Below are 9,679 nucleotides of genomic sequence, written 5' to 3'. Positions count from 1 at the left end.
TAAGACTGAAGATACCATTGCTTTATGAAGCTATATGCAGTGAGACCCAGTAAAGAACTCTCATTGGCCACAGATGTCAAATGCAAACTTCAGCCTCATCACAGTAGAGAAAAATTACACAAAAGCAGGTATCTGTTCCCCAAAAAGCTGCTTTGTTTTGCTGTTATGTGTGAGCTGAAAAGCCTCCTGTGCTTATTGAAGAAGGAAGATTGTTTTTCTTAGAACTAATATCATTAGAACATTATTCTCTTAGAACCTAAAAACAGCAAAGAAAGTTTAAACGGTAGGTAAGAAGAATGTTACAAGTGACATAATCTGTAATCTGCAGACATTTTAATCAGCACAATAGCACTGAAGATCATGATGCTCTGGCCCGTTTATTCTTTCCTCAGCTGTTCAGTTAATGGACAGATTAATTGGTAGCTGTCAAGCTTGTGCTGAATGTACTGAAGGTTTTTACAACACTGCTCTGTCCACTTGAAGGCAAGCAATATGGTTGGTTTCAGAAAAATGTCAATTAGAAAATAATTTTCCTGCGTTCACAGCTTACTCAAAGTGTTATAATGTCACCCCATGCTTTCTATGCTGCTTGCTCTTTCAATGCTCATCTATTTATTTCTGTTATCTACTTTATTGTAAACTCCAAGAAAATAAACTGTCTCCTTTATTGCATACATGCAAAGTGCCCACTGCAGTCTGGCTTTCCTTCTTGCAGGAACTCACTCCAAGGTGCTGCTGCGATTAATGTGAGGATGGAAAGTTTGAATAACCTCCCTGTAGCTGCTCTGAGTAATGAATGTGTGTGAGGAAGTCTCTGAGGATTTTTCCTATAATAAAGTATTATTTTTCACATTAACAATTCCAAAATAACTGAACTTTGACTTGGTCTTTTAAGTCCATGTTTCCCAGCATTTGTGTTCACTAATCTGTTCTGCTGCTGAGAGTGAAAATCTGGCTCCTGTGAGCCTTGCACAGTCCCAGGAAACCGTGGCCAACCCAAGCTATCTTTTGCTGCTTGATTTTGAGGAGCAGATTTTTTTTTTGTTTGTGCCTCTATAAACTTCCAGATCACACAATAGCTTGAGTGCATCTCTTCAAAAAGCATGTAATAATATTTCAAATAAATGAAGATGCATTTTACAAATAGATATTTTTAGCTGGTCAAGGAAAAACTACTAATTAAAGGACAATGCTCTTTTTACAGCTGTATCATAGTGTTGGGGGTGTAGGGATGGACCTGGTTAAGTTTAGTGGCTTTTTACCTTAATTTACGGTCTAACACTTAAGATAAAGTGTTGGGACAGGACCTCAGAGAACTGGACTCTGAGAACAATAGCTCTACCCCATATTGGTTTTGGTAAATCTCTCATAATCTCTTGTTACATGAAAATCTTGTCTATAAAGTGAGGACTGCAGACAGGAGTGGGAGAGATCTGTGCCATCCTGACTGCCACTGCTGCTTCTGGAACTGCTGTGTCACCCTGCCCTGGGTGCTGCCTGTCAGGAGGAGGGAGAGGTTTGAGCATCTGTCAGGCAGTTTCTAAGGCAGAGCTTGTTATCTGGTGGGCAGGGCTATGTCCTGTATCTGGTGAGATCTCTGCTAACTCTCTTGTTTTGCAACTTATCTTACCTGCGGAGTGAAACAGCTGATTTTAGCAGGTTTTGATGCTTCATTAAAACATTAACAGTGCAGTGTCACAGTGTAATATGTTGGATGACTCTTGCAATGTTATTCTCTCAGAGCTTCTTTCTGAAAGCATTTAACAAAGGCAGAAGAGCATGCTAGAAACGTGATGACATTTGGGAGCTGTAGTTGTCCGTAGGATTTGGTTTGAGCACCTATTTAATGTTCCTAAACTGTGCCTGGATCCCTCTGTATGACCACTGTAAAGGATCCAGCTAATCTGCAGAACCACATCACTTTTAGCTGTTTCTCATTGAAAGGCTGAGAGAAGCTGAGATGAGAATGCCCATGGTGGTGCAAGCAGTGGGTGTGGTTGAGTGAAGCCCAGTTGGATGTCCAGTAGTACAGAAAGTCTGAAAAACTTTGGATTAGGCCACCACAAGGATATGGCCTAAATCACCAGAAGTGAGGAAAACCAAGTGACATGTAATGAGTGCTTCCTCAGTCTTTGCCTTACCCCATGGAATTTCAAAGCTGTGGATGGTCATGCAAATTATATGTGTTGCAGAGAGGACAAATCTGAGTTACTAGAGAAAGGGATTAGCTTCCTGGGGCCTGGGGTCAGGGCTCTTCATCCAGATTTGCCAAGAAAGTTTATTTTTTTGTATAGAATAAAGATTATACTTAAAAATATCCAACAGATGCTTAACTGTCATGGTATGAATGACATCACTGTAATTAAAAGCCTCAGTTTCTTGCCTTAAACATGTAGTTTCTTTGAGACTTCGTCAGTGATAAAAAGTTTTTAAAAACCAAATGGTGTGATATGGAGAGGGAAAAGGGGAAGACTGTGCTTTTCTTCCTCCTAGTCTTGATTCAGCACCTAAAACTCCCCCTAGCAGGACCTGCTGCCTCATATGTGGGGATGATGTGGGCAGCTTTCCCTGATCTTAAGCCCCATGTTCTCTCAAGAGCTTTATGGTGGGGTGTGAATACCTTAGCCTAACTTTGCAGATGGATGCATCAAGACAGAAATCTTAAGCTTCAATGCCACAACTCAAATGCTGCATCACTGTGTACCTGTGAGCCTTGTGTTGAGGTGACCTGCTGTCCTGTGAACTCAGACCTCCCACTTGGGAATTCACAGTGGGAGTGGAAGCCTAAGGCTGGGATTTGCAGACATCTGCCCAGGCTGAGGGAAATACCCAGGTGTCAAGTCATGTTCTTTTGCAAAGCCTCTTTCTTCTAGTAGTAGTTCCTAGCTGTGAGTGGGGAAAGGCTCAACTCTTTCTTCTGACATACATAAGGTGCTCTTTGAAGGCACAAAGACTCTGGTCCTTGTTTATTCTTGTCTGCTCAACCACATCTCCAAGGCAGGCACTGATCAGTGGGTCTTCAGGGCAGCCTTGGTTTCCCTTCTAAAGCTGGATGTCCCCAAGCCCTCCAGCTGCTTGCACATGGTGTTTTGTCTCTTGCTGAAACACACCTTGAAAATACAAAAAGTGGAGATAACTTCTGGTCTGAAAGTCCCCTATGGAGCTATATCCCCATTTTGGGACTATTAAGGGGCTGAGTGTTACAGTTGAGGCAAAATATGAGGGTCAGGAATACCTGAATGTTAGATGCTGCTGTTAGAAAAAGTAGGTTAGAAGCTCTAATTTCCTGCAAATCTCTATCTAAAATGACTTTCCAAGGTGAGGAAAAAAACAGTCAGGCTCGGTTTCTTGTAGGTGCAGAACTTGATTTCCTTCTTCACAGTGTTTTTTTTTCTCCTTTCTTTCTGTCAGTATTCAGCCAGGGCCAGCCAAATCCTTCCAGTTTCCCCAGAGAGGGCTGTCCCAGGTCTAACACTCATGCCTCCTTTGGTTCAATTAAAACCAAAGGGCCTCAGGCCAAACATCTCAGCTTGAGACCCTCAAAGTTGTTTGGGTTCCCAATGCTCAAAATGAAGGATGGCTTCTTATCAGCAATGCTGTGCTTAGGAAGGAAGGGCTTTGGCACACAAGAAAGTTAAAACTTTGGGTGAGAGGTGTTTAAACACTTGGGCAGGATTTGTGGGGATCACATGCAAACTTGCAACTTGGGGAAAGGCCCCTAACCTGTAAATCCCCAATTTCAGCCCAATTTCCATCTTCTCCAGGACCTTCTGAACAGCAGCCTGCCCTCCAGTGTATTGCTGTGCCTGTTTGGTGACTGCATCCTTGCAGAGCATGCCTCCAGTCCCAGCAGGCTACCCAACAGGGGAGACAAGAAGCAGTACTGGTCCCAGCACTGGTCTGAGGGATGTGTCCAGTTCCTGGCTAACAGCTGGACTTTGCAGTGCTGGTTTCACCTCCCTCAGCCTGGTGGCACAGCCCATTTTCCACTCACCTTATTGTTCTCTTATCCAACCCACATTCCACCACTCTGATGATGAAGACACAATAGGAGACTGTGTCAAAAGTTAAGGGGTGCAACAACACCTTCCCCTTCTCCAGACTGCTGGTTGTCTTATCATAGACAGCAGGTCTGTACTAGTTTAGGCATAGTTTGGCTTATACCTGAATTCAGTCAGCTTTGCACTGCACTCACTCCACCTTCCAGGTTGTGGTTCTATCTCCTTGCATCCCCTGGAGCTGACTTCCCTCCAACATCTCCTCATGCTGCTGTAAAAGCAATTGAACCTGGTACTGAGCAACTGACTCCAGAACATTCCCTACAATGATCCAAACAACTTGGATTCTGGGAGAAATACAGATGATGACATTCAAGATGGAATAATTACGTAGTGGAGTCTTGCAATATTTATGGGAAAGGTTATTACACCAGAGCTCCAAATGTTAGCAAAATCTCCTCAGGAAAACAGCATGCAGGGTTTGCTTGTCTGTCTCCTGCTCTCATAATGCTCACTCATGTTTATGTGCAGACTTATATGGGTTTTTATTGCTAATAACCTTCTCATTAATAGCCCTTCTGAGTTTTATGGTATATCTTTTTGGCACAAAATCAATTGAGAGTTTCCAATTACGTTTACAGAGAGAAGATGCTGTTTACATGTTGCTGTGTAAATATTGGACAAAGAGATCTATGTGGGAGCATCAGGCATGGTGCTGGGTCAGAGACACCACAGGGCTATTTGCAGGACTTCTATGCCAAGAGGACAGAGTTTGCTGCCAGTTACATCATCTTCTCTCAACTGGATGCAACAGCAGGACTGTAGTTGTGGGAGGGACAGGAGCTTCAAACCCAGTTTGCCCTGAGGCACTGCGGGCTGGGAAATGCAGGAGCTCATATCCAGTGTTTAGCTGAAGAAGGGCAGGAGCACTGCAGGCATTGGTGTGGGTCTGACCCTTGGTGAGGTGGGAGCTGCCCTAGTGCAGAGCTCTCCCTGTGCACTTGTGAGACCTGTACGGGCACACAGTGCAGTGTTAGGCAACATGCCACATGAATCACTTTGCAGAGGCTGGAAAAATGTAACAACATATGGAGCTGAGTTTGAGGAAAGAATTGAAAACAAACGTCATAACTGGAGCGTTTTCCTCCCATTACAGCTATTCACATGTGCTACTGATGCTTGATATGGGCCTCCCTGCTCACTGGGGAGATATCTGGAAGTTGTCAGTGGAGCACTTGCTCTCCAGAAGCCTTTCACCAACTCTGATGAGGAGTGAATTCTGTGCTGACCTGCGTAAAACACAGTATCTGCTTCCCTTCACAGGCTTCATGAACTTCTCTCACATCTCCATAGCCTCTGAGCTGGATTACATCTAACCCCAGCAGCTATTAAATAATCTGCACTGAAGGTGTTCAGCATGACTTGATGAAGGACCTTATAACCAGGCATGGACCTCACAGGTTCTAGTGGACACAGCATAGGCATGTACACATCTGGTTAAAACACCATAATGACTCCAATGTAGTCCAAGCAGGCAACACAGCTTCAACCAGGAGATCCTGTTCTTTCCCCCAGGAAGCACAAAACCTTGCAAGCCAAGTAGAAACCAAGTGGGTGGCAATCCTTGCTCTGGTTAAGATACTGGAGGATACGAGTCAGGGGGAATATGTTATGCCTGCTGTTACACACTTCACATGTGCCACTGGCTAACATATTTCTTTGGACCTTGGGTCTCTAGCTGTGAGAGAGGAATAGTGCCCTCTGCCTTAGATGTTTGCACTTTGACTTTTGCAATGGTCATGCTACCATAACTGAGGAGATCCAAGCCTTACTCTAGGAACAGAAGCTGCAAGCTAGTTAAATCATCTTAGAAAAAAGCAACTTCAATACAGAAAGATAACAAGAGTTAGAATAGAATAAATTCACCTGAAATTAGGAACTCAGCAAGAGGTTGGAAAGACTAAACCCACAGCATTGCCAGCACTAAAGCTATGTCTGTTTAGGGCTGTCAAACAATTCCTGTTGGATCGTCACCATTGTTCAAGCTGCCCCCAAGCTGTGTGCATGCACGTCTGGCTCATTCCATCCTGGAGCCCCAGCAGTCACAGAAGCAATCCCTGTAGGAAGACCATGGTTCTTCATTTCCTGGCTGTTTTTTGCATCCTCTCTCAGGGCATTGTCATTGCATTCAGCACTGCATTCCACTAATGAATGGGGCTGGCAGTGGGGGTTCATTGACTGCTCTCAGGGGTTGGTTTTAGGTGTGGGAGTCCTTGGGAGTAAATCACTAATTTCACCATTAAAATTGGTGTCCGTTCTCTGTCGCCTGAACGTGAAGTTCGTTATACAAAGTCAGCTGAGCACATCCTCAGGATGCCCTCAAAATGCAGCAATGTGCCACATGGTGACATCATTTAATGTGTCTGTGTCAGATGGGACCAGTGGAGACAGTTTCTGGGACTGCCACGGGGCCCAGGGCTGTGGAGAGGAAGCAGGAGGGGGTTCCCCAGATTTGCCCTAGGTGGGCATACAGGGGCAGAGGTGTCTCCCAGGCTCTGCTGCTGCCTGGGGGCCCTCTTGTGGAGCAGGTGCCTCGTTCATCCAGGGTCAGGATTTGCTCCTGTTTGGAACAGGGCTCACTGGCTTCTTTTGAATTTCAGAGTGGCTTTTTTTGAGAGACAGATTTTAGCTTAGGTTGCTCCCCAGAATGTGATGTGGCAGCTCCAGTTTTACTGGGCCAGGTGAGGTTACCTGATTGACCTTCACAGCTGGGCTGAGTCTCAGCTCCTCTGAAGGACCTGGGGGAATGGACAGTCCCTGCCTCTTAGCAGATAGGTGGAAGGATTAATTCTCTAAAGATAACTTATCTGTTGGAGCTGGCCCTTTTATGAATGCTACTCAACAGGTGTATGATGAACCCCCTGGAGAGATCCTACAGTGAAGAACAAGAACACATTATTTCTAACAAGAGCACATTATTTCTCTCCACTTCCTATGAAAGGAGTTGGAGGTGATGAGCAGATGTCAGCACCTATGTTGAAACTATCTGCCATTAGGTGAACTGATTCCCACCATTGTGCCTGAGAGCTTGGTGAGGTCTGAGCAAACTCTGCACCTCGTCTCACTCTGAAGAAGAGCCCTTCGTGCTAGTGGTCCTGCTGCAAAGAATTAGGTGTTGATTCTTTCAACTACTGCTATATCCAAGAGTATTCTTACTCACTATGGGCTCTGAGCCAGCAAAACTTGAGTGTTAGTTTAATGCCTAAATGGGAGTGGGATGTACTTAAAGTTATTTAGTAAATGCTCTGATGGAGCGAGAGGTGCACATGAATTAGTTGCAAAGTTGGTTGCAGCAAATAGAAGCCAAAGTGGAATCTGGCCAGGGATTCTCTCACTCATTTCCTTGTCCCAGAGCACTTCACTGAGGTTAATGGGCAAAATATGGCCAAGATTATTCTTTCCATAGTCTAAGTTTTCAACTAAAAATATCTGTAATCCAAGCACATTTTCCTTTAACGCAGATAGATTTTGGCTTCTGCCATCTGGGACACGAACAGACCTGGTAACTCTGATCATGGTTGTTGCATCTTTTCCTTTGTTTCCCAATATAAATCTCTGATTTTTTTTTCCCCAACCACCTTCTTTGTCTGAAATTTGAATTTTTGCAGGAAGATATACCATCTTGGCTTTTTGGAATAGGGCAATTGATCCTTCTGGTGTCCAGCTTATTTTCAAACAGTTGGAAAGACTCCCAACACTTTTTGGAGGAATGGCTCAGCCATCCATGCAGCAGCAGCTGAACTGCCATGAATTACAGCCTGATATAGTAAAGATTCCTGAAACTGAAGCCATTTTATACTAGTACCCTGTGTTGCAAATGGTGGTAATTCATGCTCAACAGCTTGTGAAGCAGCTGCTGGAGCTTCATGTTTGGGCTGTGGTTTGCCAGCAGGAGAGGTGGTCCTGATTGTTCCCCACCTCCTCAGTGCAGCTGCCTGCAGGTGCCATAGCTGTGGGAGGGCAAAAGCTGACCCACCAGAACTGCAGGAATAATTTTCCTGATGAGTGGGAAAACATATACATATACATATACATGTTTGCATTTACAACAAGGGGATCCTGTCTGATAAACAGAGGGCTCTGCTTTAATTCTTGTGAGAGCAAACCCAGCTTTCACAGAGCTGTCTCTGCTCCTTGCAGGGCTGTGTTGGCCTCAGGTGTCAAGGCTCTGCTGGTATAAAATGAATGGTTATTGCACCAGAGGCCTTCAATCTGCAAGTGCAAATGTGACATAAATGGGTCTAATGAGCATGGGGCTTGTAATGGGTGACAGCTTAAGAGCTGCACTATGAAAATATGTTCCTCTGTGTCCCATTTTCTTTACTTGGCTTTCGTTTGCTTTCTCGTACATATGGGGGAGATTAAGAACAGAGCACTTACTACTCTCCAGCATTTGTGCGTGGCTGATGCCTTCCCTTTCTACACTACAACAAAAGCAGGGGCTGATTCAGAGCTCCGCTGTGGATTAGCCAATAGGCTACAAAAAATGGCAAGGAGGTTCCTAGTTTTCTGCAGTGCTGCAAGTCAGATCAGATGATTTTTATCATCATCTGAAGTCTCAAATCTGTACATCTGCAAAATAACTGGGGCAGACTGTGAACAGTTTTGAATGGTACTCTGCATATACAGTTATTTCCCTTTCTAATGCCTTGTGAGCATCAGTGAAGAGAGAACTGACTCAAAAGGGCCAAATAACAACATGTAAGCTTTTCTGAACACTGGAAAATGTCTGTGCTCTCTGCTCCACATCTTGGAGCAGGCACATGAGAATGCTGTGCTTTAAAGTGCATCTGGAGACATTTCACATGAGGAAGGGGAAAGAATGAAGTGTATTTCACTGAGCACTTTGCAGGTGTGAATGAGACAAGAACAGTGTTTAATTGTTCTCATGCCACATGCTTGCACTTTCTGTTCCCTTTCAAAGACATAATTTCAAGCTGTCACTAGGTACACTTTCCTAGAAAGGTCAGTTTGGTGAAAAAGACGGAAGCTATGTGGTGCCTTCCCACCAATGCCAGAGCAGCTGTTCCTCTGATTGCCAGTCCTTCCCTTGCCTTTTCTTCCAGAGAAACACAAACACGAATATTACAAGCCCATATTACTTGCAACTGTTGAGACAAATGTCTTAAGAGGAGTGGTATTTCTTTTACTTCTATGTATGCTAGTTTAGGGAGGCTGTTGATACAAATAGAGTTGTTACCATATTTTCCAATAATGAGGGAAAACTGAGTCTATCCATGGAGGTTTTTCTTTCAGATATCCTATTAGCTGTGCTTCCATCTCTGTGGGCCCTAGTAAACCTGTCAGCTTGGCAGAGGATCAAACTGGAAGAATGGTCTGCCTGTGCAGCCATTGAAGCAGGGGGTCCCAGGAAATTTGATGGCATGAAGTTCTGGAAGTCTGTAGCCCAAGTTCCTGCTCAAAGCAGGAAAACTTTTGTCCAGGTCTGCTGTGGTTTTGCCTATCTGAGTATTGAAAACATCCAAGTACAAAACGTTCCTGGGCAGTATTCTCCACTCTGCCTACACAGTCCAGCCTGAGCCTCCCATGCCTGTCCCCTTTGTAACTCCCCAGTCAGGTAGCTGCTGACCTCTGTTAGATTGTCCATTAGACTCCTTTGG

Source organism: Sturnus vulgaris, chromosome 1, assembly GCF_052056855.1.
Source record: "Sturnus vulgaris isolate bStuVul1 chromosome 1, bStuVul1.hap1, whole genome shotgun sequence".
Taxonomy (NCBI): domain Eukaryota; kingdom Metazoa; phylum Chordata; class Aves; order Passeriformes; family Sturnidae; genus Sturnus; species Sturnus vulgaris.
This window is presented reverse-complemented; position numbering follows the sequence as displayed.